The 20,491-nt window shown below is 29.1% G+C and overlaps 1 long non-coding RNA gene across 1 annotated transcript; it reads left to right on the top strand.

Annotated features, from left to right (window-relative positions):
- Positions 1–16,744: 16,744 nt before the first annotated feature.
- LOC137826150 (uncharacterized) lies at positions 16,745–19,461 on the top strand. The gene is made up of 5 exons (XR_011083417.1): positions 16,745–17,040; positions 17,157–17,295; positions 17,933–17,999; positions 18,649–18,781; positions 19,363–19,461. It is a non-coding gene; the product is annotated as an uncharacterized lncRNA (long non-coding RNA).
- Positions 19,462–20,491: the final 1,030 nt, after the last annotated feature.

Genomic DNA, 20,491 nt, shown 5'->3' with positions numbered 1-20,491 from the left:
ATTAAACTTAATAAATAAGAGTAATTATTTTATATATTGATTGTAAGATTTTTTTAGTAGAGATGGTTTAAAAAAAATAAAGATTAAAATTCTAATTATGTTAAAAATATGAAGTTGTCAACTTCATCATCTCTTTGAACATTTTTTCTCAAATTCTTTTTATCTTTCCTCTAAATTTCTAACCCTATTATTCAACTTTTTTTAATTAAAAGCCACACCTTATAGAACATAATAGAGATTACAATAATCTTATTCAATTAGATTTTATTTCAGAGTGAGATTTTTTTCAGTCAAATCCCAAATCTCAAATCTCTCTCTCTCTCAGTGTTGTTTGCATTAGGTACATTTTAGTCATGTGAGATTTTTTATTTTTTTTATCAGCTTGTATGTGAGATCCAAGCCAAATAGGTGATTTTTTTTAAGTTTAGGTTGATAATGATATATTTTGTTTGTGAATCAAAGTTCTCTTTTTAGAACAAATTAGGAACTTTCTAATTTAGTTTGGTTGTGAAATCTTCCTCAGGCTGAAGTAGAGGTAAACAAAATTAATTAATTCACTTATTTCATGTTGAGTTGGATTATTATTGTAAGATCAAAACCTAAAAACTTTACGGATAGAGATGGTTTATTCTATTTATATATATATATATATATATATATATATAAATGTGATGGATATATGTTTTGTATATAGAAGTTATGCATACAATTTTATTTCTTAAACTAGTATAGTTAAAAATTATAGGGACTTTTTTTTTGTGTGCATATTTTTGTATTTTTTTTAATAATACTTTTTTCATGTGATGACAAATGATTGTTGTTACTTGAGGTGTCAATCTAGCTAAGATATTAAGTTGCACAATGATGTCTAACATGAAAACTTTTATTTTAAAAAAAATATAGAGAATTTAGGTTACATTTAAGATATATTTATTAATTATGAGATGAAAAGAGAATAAATAACCAATTATTTATTAAATTTATTTTAAGAGAAATAGTTGTTGTTTTTTTTTTTTAAAAAAACATTTTTAAAATTGAATTTAAATTTATGTATAGGGATTAAAAATTATTAAAGTGGTATTTGTAAATGAGTATTTTTTAGGAATATAAACTATAAGATAAAATTTGTACAAGTATTCAAACTAAATGCATAATTGAATCTTAATTCAAAAATATTATAATAAAGCGGGAAAAAATACATAAAAATACTGACCACTTATATTTATTTCTCCTTCTAGTTTATTGTGACTTAAATCAAGGGATTAGAGATGTGGAAGATCACTCAGATATGAAAGAATAATGTTGCTCAGATTGTTTGAATTCAGCCTCTTGTAAATTGGTTGGCCACTTGAATCCTGATAGAAAAAAATTTAAAACATCAACTTACTCACTGAGACTAAGGGGCATGCATGTTGAAATGGAGTCATAGGAATACATTTTTTTAATTAGTGAAAAAAAAGTTAAAAATTACTTTAAATGGTGTGTCAAATGCAACCTAGATTGTATAAATTATATAAAATCAATTATAGGTAAAATTATTCTTTTCGACCTATAATTAAACAAAGTTTATCTACACTTAAAAAATAATTATGCAAGTAAAGTGAATAATTAAATCTTAATTCTAAGATAATATAATACAGTGAAAAGAAAGAGAAAATAAATATCCTTAAATAATCAATAAATATAGTTACCGCTTATATTTAGCTTTCCTTATAGTTGATTTTTACTTAAATGAAGGTATTGGAGACGTGGAAGACCACTCAGAGATGAAAAAAACTGGTCACTCAAACTGTTGTGACTTAACAATAAGTCTTGTAAATTGGTGGGCCATTTAAACCCATCATTCTCTGAGAAACAAAACATCTTAACTCATCAACTCACTAAAAATATGTGATTTTTATATAATTACCACTATTCTATTCATTGTCTTAATATAAATTGGTTTCTATATTTTCATGGAAATTAATCTAACGGAACATATTTCACATCTTGAATCAATTAAAAAATAGTTTAAAATCTTATTTTAGAATTATATTTTATATAAATATGTTTTAATTAAACTCATGGTTATTTAGTTAAATTATTTGAAAATTCTGTCTCTTAAATTTTTTTAGTTAATTACACTCTTTATTTTTATTACTAAAAACTTTATTCTTGTCATTTGTAATACTCTGTAAACTATTGTCTTAACTTTATATATCATTTTCTAAAAGTATAAAATTAATAGAATAAAATCCTCAAAATCTTTATAATGAAAACATAAAGATCCAGAACTTTGACTATCTAAGATAACATACAAATCTATAAGACACAAATGTAAAATATAAAGGTTTGTTTACTTATTTATTTACTTACTCGATTTAATTATCTGTTTATAAAAAGTGTAATCAAGTTCTTTAATTTATCCGTGCAACAATAACTCTTACAATATTTCATCAAGTCACTCAATTTTTTAAAAATGCAACGTGATCCTTTCGTTTGTAAAAATTGATGTCCTTAATTAATTTAATAAAATTATCACCATATGTTAATTATAAATTATAGGATACGTAAATTAATAATTCAATATTTTATTGATAATAATTATATTTCTAATTGATAAAAAGTAATGAAATTATTATTATGTTTTTAAAACTTTAAAAGCGTGATTATTTTTTAGTAATAGTAAAATCAATTTGAATAAAATAAACAAAATATTGGTCTGAAAAAAGTTTTTTTTTCAAAGATAGAATAAGTGGTCTGAATCCCACTTAGTTTTATGGAAGAAATTTCTGATTAGATTTAAACATCTAAATATTTATAAATAACTTGAAAGTAACAAATTAGAGTGAACTCTTATAGTCTGTCTTATTAAGAAAAATTAAACTAAAAATGATAGTAAGAAATCATAGTCTCTAAAGAGTTCCAATTTTTCTAAGAATTACTTGGCAAAAGAAACAATGACAGGACAGTTAAAAAATATAAGTGTAATACATCGAGTATAGTTTTTTTTACAATATATTATAATATAAATTTGTGGACATTTTTAATATTAATTATCTTAATATTAAATTAATTATGATTTGTAATTGACTGTATAGTTTTTTAGACTTCTGATTAAATTATTAATTCTAACAAATTGTTTAATATTATATCAATTTAAAAAATATTAGAATATAATATCTATAAATATTTTTTTTTTAATATTTTAAACCTATTTCATAGAAAAACTATCGCTCATATGTACCGTTCCTATTAGTTGATTGTAAATTAAGGGAAGAGTTTGGAATACTTACCATTTATGTGAAGGACCTTCAAGGACCTCTAGATTAGACAACTTTAACGATAGAATTTCGAAAACATATATATATACATGTATTTAATATAATAATTTTTTTTTAAAGAAACCAACGAAATGTGAAAAGACATTTATTAAAAAATTAGAAAAAGAAGATAAAAATAAGAAATATGATTATTGTGATTTATTAGAATAAGAAAGAGAAATAGGTAGTCTCACCTGGGATTGAAGATGCATTGAACCTGCTACCAACTAAAGAAAGAGACTTAAGAGATGGAAGGCCATCCAAACAAGATATAATGCTGGCAGCATTATTCAGATTGTTACCAATGATGTAAAGGAGCTCCAGATTTGGCAAGCCTGAAAAGTATGTAAAATAGTGGTGAGTATGCAGTACAACATAACCACAGATTGGTACTTTTAAGTTGGTAAAGAGCAATGAAGTTTTAGTGATTCATACCTTCACCTCCCACACAACCAACTATATTACCATCTAACAAGAAGAGCTTCTTCAAATATTTGAAGACAGAAAAATCGGAGTAATTAATATAGTGTTGTTGGATTGAATTCCACATGTTGAATTCAAGTTGCATCACCCTCCCTCTGGAGACTGGAGTTTAGGACCAAAAGTGCTTGTCTCTCTTCCTTCAAACATCCTTCAGAGGAAAGGGTTTCGAATAAAAGGAAAAAGAGGAAAAATAGTGTGACACTACTCTTCATCTTCCTCTTCATTTCATCAACGATTTGCTTTCCCTCCTTTAAATAGGAAACCACCAACTCTACATACTTTATCCTCCAATGCATTTACTATTAGCTAACTCCTTCACGCGCTTAATCCCCCTTTCAACACGCTTCATACTTATTAACCATCCAATTTATTATTATTCTTTTATTTCTAAATTAAATCATTCTTCTTCAATAAGTATATTTTTTGTTATTAAAACGAAGTTATCATGTAATTTGTATTGAAACACATTTGAAACTCACAAATACTTTACTTTTTTATTTATTTTCATTTTCAAAATAACCGTTAAATTTTTTAAAAAGTGTTTATTCCACCAGATTTATTTTAATAATTTTTAATTTTATATTTTCGATTTATTCTGTTTAATTTTTTTTTAAATTAAATTTCCATATAATTTTTTAAAATTACATCAACATAAATATTTACCATAACTTTATCTAATTTTAAAAAAAATATTTTGATTACTATAAAATTTAATTTTTAATATAATTTATAAATTAAAAATACTTATTTAATTTTAATAATATAAATAAATATTGTTATATTTATACTAAAATAGAAGTAATATTTAAAGAAGATGACTAGACTAAGTGAGATACACCCACCAAGTAGAATCCAAAATTGACATTCCTCAATAATTATGCTATAATTAAAATTAAATTTACATATATAAATTATTTATAAAACTAAAAGCAAATAAAAAATGATGACTTGACGTCAACTTATAGGTCCAAAATAGACATAATTCAGCAATAATTATGTTATAATTAATAAAATAAAGTTGCATAATATTATAAACTATAAATATAAAATTTAATTCATATATTTAAAAATTTATATTTTTCATAAAAAATAATCATATATTAAAAAAAATACGTTAAAAATATTTATTGATTATCTAGTTTAGTTATTTAAAATAAATATTAATAATTAATTAAACATACAAAAGGACAAGGATAAAACAAAAGGGAGATATAATTAAACATACTTAGTCTAAAAGCCACAACCATAGATATATTTCAACAATTATGTTATAATTAAAAGTTAATTTATTTAAGATTAATTAAATAAAAATCAATTTTAAAAATAAAAAAAAAATTATTATATCAACTAAATTAATACTATTTTAATATTAAAATAATTATTAGTGTTTAAATTAATTTTTTTATTCATAAATAATTTTTAAATTTAATATTTAATTAGTTACCAACTTTAAAATTTAAATAATTAGTAATTAAAATCTAAATATATAATTAATTATTAATTTAAGAATTATTTATTAATATTTTCAGTCTTTAAAATAATATATAATTTAATTAATATAAAAATTAATTATTTTTGTCTAAAAACAATTCTTTTTAATGATTTTTAGTAATGTTTTAAGAATTATGTTATAATTAAAAGTAAATTTACATCAGTATAAATTATTAAATGTAAAATATAATTTATATTTAATAATATTTATTTATCATAATTTCAATTATAATATAATTTATATATTAAAATATTTATTTATTATAATGTTTCATTATATTTATATAAATTATGGATAAACTTGACATGAACATGAAAGTCCACATAAAAATAAAGACTTGACATGAACCTGAAGACATCATTCACCACTTAATACGACATAGAAAAAACTCAGTAACTAATGTTAAAATCTATTATATATTAAAATAATAGGTTGTGGAATTACCATTTTTTTATTTCTCATTTTGCTTACACCTCCTCCATGGATAACATAACTTCAAAATTATTAACATAATTTTTACTTAATTTTCTATTCCTCTCTATTATGTATCTTTTTGTCATATTATAGCATTACATGTTGTACATTTTTGGTAAAAAAAGTGATGTAAAGAAGTTGAGAAATAAAAAGGAAAAAAAAAAAAACTACTATGGTATAGTAGCCTTTTGAAAATGGTTATTCGGATACCTTTCAAATGTTCTGGTAAAAAACAAAAACCTAAACTTGAAGTGAGGTTGAGAGAGAAAAAAGTAATAAAAAAATAAACCTGTTAACTATAACATGTCATTCACAGAGATTGTCATTTGTGGGCAAGAATGAATCACGTTGTCCAATTTATTTTTACTTTTAATAAATTTTTTGCTATTTTTTTTTTCAAATAAAAAAAGTTGTAATGATAAATGGAAAAATTTCTTTTAAAATAAGTTGATTTAATATTATTTATAGATTTCTCATCCTTCCCTCACTTCAATTTGTGCATTTCTGCACACATCTTATACAAACAAACAACCTTACTCCACACCTCCAATACCTTGGCCGCAGGTAAATTGCTGAAAGCAAAAACAATGTTAAAAACAGATGTATTTTTCTAAACCTGAAAGATGTAAGGTGAATTAACTAAACCTATGCAAATATACACGAACTTTGGCTAAATAACATTTAGCTGCTTCAAAATGTCATAATTTGTCTTTCATAAGAAAACCATTAATTAAGTTTTGTAAATTTAATGTTCTTCAATACCTCCATGCACCACAAAATGTTGATTTCATTAAAACTTAGATCCAGAATATATGTCACGGGTGAGAGTGGATAATCCTGCAAGAATTAAAAAATTTCAAAAAATAAATACATACACCAATTAAAGTAATAAAATAATTTCCTTTATTATTAGATTATTATTATGAATTATTATTATTTTAATGACTGTTATATAAATATATATATATAATAAAAATAAATGTTTTAAAATAACTAAGAAAATTATTGACTGCTCCTTCTAGTTCATTATGGGTTAAATCAAGATACAAATTTGTTGCTCAGACCGTTTTAATTAATACAGCCATAATTTTTCTAAATTGGTTGACCTTTTAAATTCATCTAATAAACAAAATTAAAAGCATCAACTCATGAGACTCACTAAGAAGGAGCATGCATCTTGAAATGAGTCATAAAGAATAAATTTTTTAATTAATGAAAAAAGTTAAAAAATACTTAAAATTGAGTACCAAACTACTATAATTTATACATTAAAAATACTTATTTTATTTTAATAATATGAATAAATATTATGATATATTTATACTAAAATAGAAGTAATATTTAAAGAAGATGACTTGACTAGGCCAATCACCCCAAGTAGAATCCAAAATAAACATTCCTCAATAATTATGTTATAATTAAAAATAAATTTACATCATATAAATTATTTATAAACTTAAAAGAAAATATATTTTATATATTTAATATAATTATATTTCATAAAGTTTAATTATAATATGTTTTATACATAAAAATATTTATTTGATATTTATTTTAATTTTAAAAAATATATGTATATATTATCTAAATTATTAATAACAAAGCATATATAAAGACTAAAAAAATATAAAAAAGGATGACTTGACGTCAACTTATAGGTTGAAATCCAAAATAGACATAATTCAGCAATTAATAAAATAAAAGTACATAATATTATAAACTATAGTATATAAAATTTAATTCATATATTTAAAAAAAAATATTTTTCATTAATTTTAATCATATTAAAAAATACATACGTTAAAAATATTTATTGATTATCTATTTTAGATGTTTAAAATAAATATTAGTAGTTAATTAAGCATACAAAGACAAAAATAAAAAAAAACAATGACTTGACTTAAAGGCCCCAACCATCACCAAGTTGAATCCAAGATAGATATATTTCAACAATTATTTTCTAATTAAAAGTAAATTTACATCAATATAAATTATTAAATCCAAAATATATCTATATATTTAATAATATTTATTTATGATAATTTCAATTATAATATAATTTATATTTTAAAATATTTATTTATTTATTATAATGTTACATTATATTTATTTATTTATTATAATGTTACGTTATATTTATATGAACTATGCACAAACTATATCATCGTTAATTAATTGAACATACAAAGTCTACATCAAAATAAAGACATGACATGAACCTTGAAGACAACCTTCACCACTTAAAATATTATATATATAGAAAAATCTCAATCACTAATGTTAATATCTATTATATATAATAATATAATAGGTTATGAAATTACTATTTTTTATTTCTCATTTTGCTTACATCTCCACCATGGATAACTTAACTTGCAAACTTACTAAGATAATTTTTACTCAATTTTCTATACATCTATAATAAGTGTATCTTTTGTCATTATATATAGTAGTGAAAACATAGATGTTGTGTTATGTGTATCCATATTTTTTATTTCATAAATTCATAAATTTTTATTTTGATTGATTTTTGCAATTATAGAAATTTAATGTTAGTACACAAAAAATGTTACACAAATATTTTATTTTTTTCATACTCGTCTTGATTTTCTACTCGCAAACTTTGCAATGCAAATGGACTTTCAAAATCACTGTAATAATCTGAGGCTGCATATATCAAAATAATCTTGGATACGAAATTGAAAAACAAAAAATAATATGTAAAAGGAAATAATGAAGACGAAGGTGTTCTCTCTCTTTCTTTTGTCGTTGTCTTCTTCTTATCCCCTAAAAAAATCTCCCATAAAGGTTATGCCTTTCGTTTGCATGTAAAAACTATCTCTTAACATTAATTTAAAAAATAAAATAAAATAAAATTATTTTGAAGTTATTCATATGAAATGACGAAATGTTCATTCTCGTAATTTTTAAAAAATAATAAAATGAGATATATTAATAAGGATAAAATTGAAAAAGATTTGTGTACTCTGAAAAAAAGTTACGAGGAAGAATCCTCTTAATATATACTAGAGGGATCACAAGCATTCATGCCCTTGTGTATTTGGATTTTTTTTTATCCGTATTTATATCTATCACATAAAACTTTGCAAGAAACATGATTCTCTTTCCAAATTCTAGTTTACCAAAACTAAACATACAAAAGCAATTCAACAAAACCAACTCCACAAATCAAGAGATTAAAGTTTAATCTCTAAATCTCTCACCAGTTCAATCTTCTTCCACTTCCAATCCAGAAAAATGGATGTGTTGAAACTTGTGATACCATGATTTTCTCTCGTTCTCCTCTTCAATTTCTTCAACTGCGAGCAACACAAGGGAGATCTTGAACGATCTTCCTCTTAAAGGATATGTTCACCCACTTTTAGAGATGATTGTGGTGTGAACTATGTATGGTACACTCATTGTTTCAAATTCTGTCGGAGTGGAGTGGAGCAGCGGAGAGTGACTGGAGATGAAAGTTATTTTCTTTCATATGTGGGATTGGGTGTGGGAACTAGACAAGGGTATACTCTCTCTTTCTACTGTTGTTGCCTTCTTCTTATTCTCTTAAAAAAACTCTCCCAAGAAAGTTGTGCCTTATACACTTAAAATAATGAGTTAAAGGAGGAATAAGAGGTTAACGAAATCAAAAGTGCTCAATGATAAAATGGCAGAATTCCTCTTACATGATTTTAAAATTTAAAAAATAAAATAATAAAATGAAATATGTTAATATATTTAGTTTTTCTGTTTTAAGTTATTGGACTTTGTTTGTTTGACCTAACTTTCCTTTTCTGTTTCAGCTAGGTCTTAGTCTTTTTCTTATATATACACCATGTATATTACTCTCTAAAACACAAGTAAATAAGAATTTCTTTTGTATTTTCTTTTCTTTGCTTTTCTCTCTTTTATGCTTAAGTCATTTTCTCTTTTTCATATGCAATTAGGGTTCATCAGAACCTCCCTTTCTCCATTGCGATTTCGAGCAATTACGTGTGCTCCATTTGATGCACTCACTACAAGAAAATCATGAAATAGAAACCAATTTTTAGAGACCAAAATAATTAGTTACAATAGGAACTAAAATAGAGACCATTTTAGAAACTAAAAAAAAATTGGTTTCTAGATTAGTTTCTATTATTTTCTATTATTGTTAAATAATTTCTAAATTGGTATTTAATTAGCAACTAAAGGTTTAGACACCAATTATTTAGTTTCTAAATTTAGTCTCTAAAACCTTGGTTGCTAATTAGATACCAATTTAGAAACTATTTAACAATAATAGAAACTAATTTAGAAACCAAATTTCTTTTCAGTTTCTAAAATGGTCTCTAATTTAGTTACTATTGCAACTAATTATTTTGGTTTCTAAAAATTGGTTTCTATTTCATGATTTTCTTGTAGTGACTACATCAGACCAAAAATATTCATCTTCATTAACTGTAAAAAAATATATTAATCAAGATACAATCACTACAAGAAAATCATGAAATAAAAACTAATTTTAGAAACAAAAAATAATTAGTTGCTATAGTGACTAAATTAGAGACCATTTTGGAAACTGAAAAAATTTGGTTTCTAAATTAGTTTCTATTATTGTTAAATATTAATAAAGATACAATTACTACAAGAGAATCATGAAATAAAAACTAATTTTAGAAACAAAAAATAATTCGTTGCTATAGTGACTAAATTAGAGACCATTTTGGAAATTGAAAAAATTTGGTTTCTAAATTAGTTTCTATTATTGTTAAATAGTTTCTAAATTGGTAGTTAAAACCTTAGTTGCTAATTAGATACCAATTTAGAAACCATTTAACAATAATAGAAACTAATTTAGAAACTAATTTTTTTTAGTCTCGAAAGTGGTTTCTAATTTAGTCACTATAGCAACTGATATTATTTTTTGTTTATAAAATTGGTTTCTATTTCATGATTTTATTGTAGTGAATTATAAAAAAAAAATGTACACCAAAAAAATCTATATATTGGTTGTTGGATTAGGATTCCTCAATCATATAATGAAACGAGAATAATGATGATTAAATAATACCTTGTAAACCCGTGATCGTATGGCTGAGGGACGAAGACATGATCTTGATCGGGTTCCCTGGTAGACCCGTGATCGTATGACTGAGGGATGAAGACATGATCTTGATCGGGTTCCCCTTTAGGGTGTATCGCTTAGAATGGAATTATGTGAGTAGAGAGACAAAGAGACGAGAGGCTCGAAAATCCCTTTAGGGAATGAGTTTTGGCCGTGTGATGTTAGAATATGAGAGTGTCTCTTTAGTTGTCTGGTAATCTCTATTTATAATACACCCAAGGGGAAACCCTAATTATTTATGATAATAGTAATTACGTCCATCAAGTAATTACCAATAATATAATAGGATAATTATGGTAATTGATCAATTAATAAGATAAATAATCGTGAGGTGCCACATAATATTCTTACATTCTCCCACTTGGCCAAAGGATTATTTATTATGAGCATTAGATAAGTCTGGCCAGATTTTAATACTCATTTTAGTCCTAAACTGTAATTGTAGCAGAGAAATACAGTCTTTGAATCAGTATTCAACTCAAGACCCCCATTAATCATACTACAATACAAATTTAAAACTTAAGTAAATTTTAGGATCAATTGATAAGTAAGCCCTTTAGACTTTGTTTTGTACAGTTAGTGTCTATGTATATTTAGGCATGCATAAACATATTTAAGGACACACAAATCAAGGTAAATGAGGAAATTTTATTAAACATAAGTAAGTACAAATATGCTAAATAAGGTCTTTAGATAATCCCATCTTCGAAACATGTTCTTCGAATACTTTAGGTGGGAGACCTTTAGTCATCGGATCCGCAAGCATATTTTTAGTACTAATATACTCAACACAAAGCTTATTTTCCTCAACTTGCTCACGTACGAACAAGTACTTTGTATCAAGATATAATCCAGCGCCACTCAAACTGTTATTGTTCAAAAAACTAACGGCAGCTGAGTTATCACAATAAAGCTTCAATGGCCTGGAAATGGAGTTAATGACTTTGAGTCCAGCGATAAGATTTCGCAACAACATTCCATGACAAGTTGCATTGTACACTGCAACATATTTTGCCATCATTGTTGAGGTTGTTGTTAATTGCTGCTTATGACTCTTCCATGAGATAGGCCCGCCTGCTAACATAAAGATATACCCAGAAGTGGATTTCTTGTCATCTTTGCATTTTGCAAAATCAGAGTCAGAATAACCCACCACTTCTAAACTGTCACTTCTCCTATAGGTCAACTTATAGTCTTTTGTGCCTTGTAGATATCGAAGTACTTTCTTAGCTGCTTTCCAGTGATCTAGACCAGGATTAGATTGATACCGGCCTAGCATTCCAGCAGTGTACGCGATATCCGGACAATTACAGACTTGAGCATACATAATGCTTCCAACTACAGATGCATAAGGTATCATCGCCATTTGCTCCTTTTCAGCCTCTGTTTTCAGACATTGAAAAGAACCGAAAACATCTCCCTTAATTACTGGAGCCACAGAAGGAGAGTAATGCTGCATGTTATAACGAGTGAGGACACGGTCAAGGTAGGCCCTTTGGGATAATCCCAAAATCCCCTTAGCTCTATCTCGGTATATTTCGATGCCAATAACATAAGCGGCCTCTCCGAGATCCTTCATGTCAAAATTATGCGAAAGTATGCGCTTTGACTCATGCAACATGTATATACTATTACTTGTCAATAGAATGTCATCTACGTAAAGGACAAGTATAGTAAAGTTGCTCCCACTCATCTTGAGGTAGGTGCATTGATCCACTTGATTCTTAAGGAAACCTTGTTTCTTCATAACTTCATCAAACTTTATGTACCACTGCCGTGAGGCTTGCTTCAGCCCGTAAATGGATTTCTTCAGCTTGCAGATTAGGTGTTCTTGACCTTCAGGTTTAAAACCTTCTGGTTGTTGCATGTACACGTCTTCATACAAGTCGCCGTTAAGGAAAGCGGTCTTGACGTCCATCTGATGTAGCTATAGATCAAAGTGAGCTACGAGGGCCATTACGATCCTTAAGGAATCTTTTCGAGAGACAGGTGAAAAGGTCTCTTGATAATCAATTCCCTCTTTTTGAGTGAACCCTTTTGCAACCAATCTTGTTTTGAAGCGTTCAATGTTTCCATTCTGATCTAGCTTGGTTTTGAACACCCATTTAGATCCTACGGGTTTTACTCCGTCGGGTAATTCTACTAGATCCCAAACATTGTTTTTCTTCATGGAGTCAAGCTCATCGAGCATGGCATTATTCCATTCAGAAGATTGATCACTAGTAATGGCTTCATTGTAAGAGGTAGGATCAGTATACCTTTTGGCATCCATTTTTGCTTCAGTCAGGTAGGTTACATAATCATCAAAATTAGTAGCAGTTTTAGTTCTAGATGACCTCCTGAGCTGATTAGCGGGTTCTGCATTGTACTGATGTTTGTTGTTCAGGGTGCCTTCATTCTCGGATGGATTCAGAGTAGCATCAGGTTCTGAGCGTGGAGTAGGTGGTGCAGTGACGCGTGGAGTGGGTACAAGAGGAATGATCAGAGGCAAATTAGTAGTCGATGTAGATCTCCCCCCGCCTCTTGTACTTCTAGTAAATCCAGGTAAGGATTGTCACTGCTCCCACTGATCTTGAAATCCTCTAGGAAATGAGCATGCTTGGTTTCTACAATGCGGGTGACGTGGGAAGGACAATAAAATCTATAACCCTTTGAGTGATCGGGATACCCGATGAAGTGACAAGTTACTGTTTTCATGTCAAGCTTCTTTAAGAAAGGGTTATAAACTTTAGCTTCAGCAAGGCAGCCCCATACTTTCATATATCTAAGACTCGGTTTCCTTCCAGTCCAAAGTTCAGAAGGAGTTTTAGGGACAGATTTGGAAGGAACTATATTGAGTATATGAACTGCTGCTTTAATGCCTCGGTCCAGAGGAATAAGGGCAAATTGGAGTTGGCTAACATACTACGCACCATGTTCATTAGGATCTTGTTTCTCCTTTCAGCAACATCGTTTTGTTGAGGAGTACCGGGCATGGTGTATTGGTTCACAATCCCCTGGCTTTTACAAAACTCATAAAATGGACCATGGGCTTGTCCCAAATCAGTATGTCTACCATAGTATTCACCTCCTCTATCTGATCGCACAACTTTTATTTGAAGATCAAGTTGTTTTTCAACTTCAGTTTTATAATCTTTAAAAGTTGTAAGTGATTCTGATTTTTTCTTAATGAGATACAAGTACATGTAACGAGAATAATCATCTATAAAAGTGATAAATGAATTATGTCATGATATTCCAACGATGCTGTAAGGGTCACTAATGTCAGTATGAATAAGTTCTAATAATTTTGAACTCCTAATGGCACCTTTCTTAGTCGTGGATGTCATTTTTCCTTTGAGGCATTTGACACATGTTCCAAAATCAGTGAAATCGAGAGATGGTAAGACTTCATCCTTCACAAGTCGAAATAAGCGATCTCGTGAAATATGGCCTAAACGTTGATGCCACAACATGGATGAAGTTTCTAAGTCTCGTTTTCTCTTGGTCTTTGTTAAGTTCTCATTAATATTATATGATAACAAAGATTTGGAGAAGCTATCATCTAGTTCTAACTTATAGAGACCGTTATCCAGAAAACCAGTACCAAAACAATTGAGAATTTAAAGAAATAGTAAGTTTGCCATGACCATGGGAAACATAAAAACCATCAATGTCTAACTTTGGTCCTGATACAAGATTCTGAGTAATTTCGAGAATATATAAGGTATCAAAAGGTTTAATACATTTTACAGTTTTTATAAGCAATTCTAAGGTTCCCATAGCTTCGACAAATAGTTCTTGTCCATTCCCCATCTTAAGTGTTCTTTGGTTTCTTTCCAGCTTCCGGATTGTAAGGAATCCCTGGATTGAATTGGTCACATGAACCATAGAACCAGAGTCAAACCACCAAGTATTAGTTGGAACATTTAAATTAAAGGACTTAATTATCTTATTTAGGTGATTACCTTTCTTAGCTAGTCACTCCTTAAAGCTTGAGCACTTAGACTGCTTCAGTCCTACCTTGCGGCAGAACTTGCAATAGGACTTGCTAGTGGATTTGTTAGAGCTGGAGGGTGCACTTGCATAAGTTTTAGGGACCTTATTAGATTCCTTTTCAATGGAATTTGCCCTTCCGCTTCTTTGATTCAGTAGCCACGAGGTAAGCAACATTTGGTTTCTCCAGCTTCAGGCGCTCTTCTTCTTGAACAGTCATAGCAATCAACTCACTCATGGACCATTTGTCCTTCTGAGTATTATAATTGACTTTGAAGGCTTCAAACGCAGAAGGAAGAGAAGTCATAATGAAGTGGACTAGGAAACCTTCACCGATTTTCACCAGTCAAGGTCTCAATTTCCATATTAGGGGTTGGTTAGACGACGAATTAAGATACTTAGGTTAAGGAAAAAGTTAGAGTGACATAGGGAAACTTAGATCTAAAGCAGGCATAAGTAAGAACCATTATGATAATGAAGCTGATGAGAATAAAAAAGATGTTGTTAATAGGAAGAATGGACAAGGGCCAAAGCATTTAAAGTTCTTCTTATTAGTCTTTGCAAAAGATGAGGCCCAAGCCCAAAGCCCAAGCCCAAGAAAGCCCAAACCCAAGAAGCCCAAGTCCAAACCATGAGGGGCAAGGCCAAGCATTAAATAAAAGAGCATCATTTGAATGACTCTTGTAGGAGGTGTGGATATTAAATAAATAGGTGTGAATGTATTAGAGAGAGTCACATTGTCCATGTGACTTATAAGGGGGGTGTAGGTGTAGTTTTTAGGAGGTGTCATAGTAGAAAAAGGTCACACCTCCCATGTGACTTGTTTTTTGTGGGAATTTCAAATGAGTTTCATTTGAATTTTCCCACCTATTTTTCAGCACCTCTTAGGCTATAAATAAGGTGCTTGCCTTTGTAAAATTCAGATTGGAATTTTGAAGTAGAGAGACTATAGTCAAATTTAGAGAGAAATTGTGAGTTTTGAGTCTTCTTCTTCCTTTGCCTTATCTTGTGTGCAATGGTGAGCTTCAAGTGGCGGCACTCCTTCACTTATCTTGGATCAAGGCTCTAAGTGGCGTGAATTGTTCTTCCAAGTCTCAAATCCAACAAGTTCCCTTCTATAAGTGCTCCTTCTTCCTTTTCTTCAATTTTCATTTGGTAGTTTTTAATTTCTAGTGTTTTACTTGCTTTTCTACCGTTTGAATTTCCGTTTCCAGCTTTGTTTCCAATTGTTTTGTTTGGTGCAAAGTCTTGGTGAGTTCTTGAATTAGAACATTGATCCAATTCTAAGTAAAGTGCCATTTCATGACCAACTCAAGTTGCTCCTGAGAATGTCAAAGAATCATGTATTCTTGTTGTTACATTCACATCAGAAGTTGTGATAAAATCTATTATAACATCAAAATAATAGACTAGATTAGGTTCTACTTAAACAATCAGCTTTCACTTTGGTTAAATTACCAATTATTTAAGTATAATGAACAATTATAAGTAAGGTATGTGCAATAAGAATGTGACACATCATCTTTGGATAGAAGTGAACATTTAAGCTTATGCACATACACTACAAAAAAATGTGTAAAAAGTGGCGGTTTTAATATGGCGGTTATTGATAACCGCCACAAATTTCAGTATAATACGTCATTTCATTAACCGCCATAATTATCTTTCAAATTATGTCATTTTTAACTGTCATAATTTTCCTTCAGAATTGAAAACTTGCTTTATTCCTTTATTCCTATATTCACATTTTTAACTTGATTTAAAAATCCTTCAGTTTTTCACTTGAAAAATGAATTTTTTTTGAAAACTTAAGAAAATAATTTTTTTTTTAATTTCATTTTGAAAACCAAAGTGAACCCTAACTTTAACACTTTCACTCTCGTCCTTCTCTCTGCCTCACATCACACGAACCCTAGTGCTTGCTGCTTCCACACGAATCGAGCGCTCTCTGCCTCACACAAACCCTAGCAATGTCTGCCTCACACGAACCCTAGCGCTCGCTGCTTCCACACGAACCTAGCGCTCTCTGCCTCACACGAACCCTAGCGATGTATGCCTCACACAAACCCTAGCGTTCGCTGCCTCACACGAACCTAGCGTTATCTGCCTCACACGAACCCTTGCGCTCTCTGCCTCCATATGAACCCTACCGCTCTCTGCCTCACAAAACCCTACTCTCTCTGCCTCTACACGGAACCAATTTGAAGGTAATTAAATGCTCGCGCGTTCTCTTATCAATGCCGACCATCGGTTTTGTTTGATGTTTAGGATTTGTCATGTGATTCTATTTTGTATTTCATTATGTGTTTCATCTTTTTACTAGGTAGCTAAAGAGCAATTGAAGCAAGTTATCACAGAGGCGGCAGGGGAGAAAGAGTTTCCTCAGACTTCTTGTGATAAGTGTCTTGGTTGTGTCTATGTTCAGCGGGAATCAAAGTCATCAGACTTCAAGGGTGTTTCAGGTGCGCATATGTATCTTTGTATGAGCATGCACTTTATAATAATTATAACACTGTACAATTCGAACAAAGTAAAAGAATGTAAAATCCCTTGTTGTATTCCTTATTTTGTGCTTTATGTTTTTTCTTTTCATATTTTTGATGGCACTGCATTAGTTTTTTTGTGTCTTGATTTTTTAATTTTTCTACACAATATGCATACCTCCCAATCGTTTAATTGTAAGGCATACATTGGAAGATCCGATATAAACCTTTATGTACCATTTGTTAGAAGACTGCCTAATCATTGTTGGTAGTTGAGGAAGTTGACTTATCTTAGAAGTTCTCATTCAGTGTGTTTGGTGGCATCACTCGTCTGATTAGAATTCCAAAGTCTCTACATAAATATGAACTAACAACAATTAATCTTCGTTTTCCTTTGTCTGAATTAATTTTATTTGTTGAATTTAAATTTCCTTTTTGGCATCTAAATGCACTCAAGCTATTTATCACTGTCTAGAGGGCAGTTGTCCTGTTATGAATATTAGTTATATTGAGTGTTATAACTGGTGGCTAAATTTAATCTCGTGCAATCTTTTTTTGGGACATAATCATCGATAACATCTCTAATGAAGCTAACATGTGAATTTTCATTCTGCAGCTGTTGTCACTGATAGAATTCGAGAAGCTCATCCAAATGTCTGCTCCATTAATGATGTTATTTCCAGGTTATCATCCTCTTTGCTCTTTTTTTGGAGAGGGATTGATCAAATTTATTCTTTCAATATTTGGTAGTGTTTGGTATCCTGTTGTGTCCAATATATAAAAAAATTATATAATCTTAAGAAGATGAAGCCACAGTAGTTGGCAGTTTTTATAAGTTATTAAATTTTTTTTTACCCCTACCCACCTCTTTATTCTCTATTATATTAAGAGGAAGGTATTGATTTTGTATATACTGGCGTATAAAATTATTGATGTGGATTTTTCTACTTTTATTTCAACTTGTATTTATAATAAAATTAATTTTTGATGATTATAGTTGTTGTATTTCTTGACCTTTTATCCTATTTGTTAGTACTAAATCCATGTTCTCATCCACAGGCAGAAGTTTATGTTTTTAGTTCACTCTTTTCTCTATAAAATCCACTTTCAACCTAAAGATTCATTAGTTATGTTCACTTCTTAGTGGCCACACCTCTCATTTCTGTATCTTAAAATATAATTCTGTAGCTTTAAGTTCTTCATGTTTATTAATTTATTCTGCTGCTATTAATTGTTGCATATGGTTACAGTAGTCGAAGTTTATTAGTTTCTTTCACTCATTTCTATTTATCATTTACAATCACTTAATTTAATGATATGGGTATTCTACAGAAGGTACAACCACAAATGGAGAGTTCCTCCTTCCATTCAAGACTGGTGGTTTTTAGCAAAGGCACCAGTACTTCTTGTGATTTTAAGATATCATTACCAGAGATTTAGCCCTGCCTGGGATACCATATTTGGGGTAAATACTTAAATAGTAATGAAATGTCACGTTTTTTTGCTGGATTCTGATTATAAAAGCCAATCTTATACCCAATATATAAACTGTTCTATTTCGATAATTGTTATATTTTGAATCTAGAGGTGTACCTAAGGTTTGAATTCTATATAGTTACTTTTTCTTGAATGTTCTTCTGAAAGTATGATGCCATGTCTGAAATTGTGAGAAAGGTAGTGGAACTCTTTATTCTCACTTGGCTTCATACTTGCTAGTTGATAGTGCAATTTCTTTTTATTTTTTCTTTTGCGTGAGTAGCTCAAAAACATTCTTTCTGCATGTTTAAAGCGTAAAAAGATGTAGTACGTTTTAGAACAAAGACCAGTTTTTGTCCTTCAAAGGATGCTGTGTTAACCATCTAGGAGAAACGATTTGTTTATGCTATTACTATTCTTATTTTAATTTTATCTGCTCATTTTCTATAAGAAACTCTAATAAAATTTAATTCTTTGAAATCTTTTGGTAATTTCTATTGTATAAATTGTCATCTTTCTTAGTAACATTTGTTTTTATTCTTTTATTTAAGTGTACATTTACATTGGCAGGTGCGGCATGTGATATTTCTCCTGTGTCAGTTTGTGAATTATATGGACGTGATCCGATTACCTGTTTACCATCCCTCAGAACAAGAGATGGATGATCCTGTTTCAAGACTGAAATGTGATACCATAAAATCTAGATCGATTCTATATTATCTAAAAGGAAAGACAAACAATTCTAGCTAATTTGCAATAATACCAAACAGTAAAATAAAGTCCTAAAATTAGTTTATAACGTAACTCCTAAAATTAGTATTAATATATATCAACCAATTAAGGCTTTTTTATTTATGAGGAATCCACTAAAATAATTATTTTAGATGTTTCAAGATGAATCTAATGTAACAGAATGTTTTCATGGATTGAGAAACCTGCTAAATACACTGATATTTTTCCAGAGATTCCATGATGGACCTTATAACTGTATTTGGAATGATTTTCGGAAGTGAAGTTTTTGAAGAATATATTGGACAACTTGCACTGGCTTCCTTAACATTATAGAGATTGATGAAGACATACAGGATCCTGAAGTTCAGAGGCAAAAAATTCAAGAAAATATGAAGGTATTTTTTTTCTAGTTCTTTATGATGGTTTTCCCAAATCCTTTATACTGTTGCCCCTCATATTTTAGTAGCTGAAACTGTTTCTTTGTTGTAACCGTAGGCATGGCAGAAGGAAAGGAGGAAAGGGAGCAGAAGCTTTCAGCAATTCTGAAAGACCGACTTCAACTGTCTGTTGTTGGTCAAGGAGAAGAATTTACTGCATGGGCAAAGTCAGAAGCTCGTAGGCTCTCTAAAGCTGGTAAATTCCTCTGTTTATGGTGTAATTTTAGTAATGTATTATTCAAAAGTTTCAATAATTGAAACATTTTCATTTTCAAGAGTGTTAATTTATTGTCTATGCCACGTGCATTCTACACTTCTCTTTCAATTGGGACCTATCTTTAGAACTATTTGAGGTTGTAATATACAAGGGACTGAAATAAATTATAATGATTTATGGATGTAATATAAGTTTTAAGTTTTATTTCACAGAAATTTGTTTTAGAGGTGCAAATATTAAGTTTTTCTTTTCAGTTTTGAAATATAATTGGCATTCTTGAAATAAATTAAAACATATATTCATTTTGCTGTAG

The sequence above is a fragment of the Phaseolus vulgaris genome, chromosome 8 (assembly GCF_000499845.2).
Source record: "Phaseolus vulgaris cultivar G19833 chromosome 8, P. vulgaris v2.0, whole genome shotgun sequence".
Lineage (NCBI taxonomy): Eukaryota > Viridiplantae > Streptophyta > Magnoliopsida > Fabales > Fabaceae > Phaseolus > Phaseolus vulgaris.
This window is presented reverse-complemented; position numbering and strand designations above follow the sequence as displayed.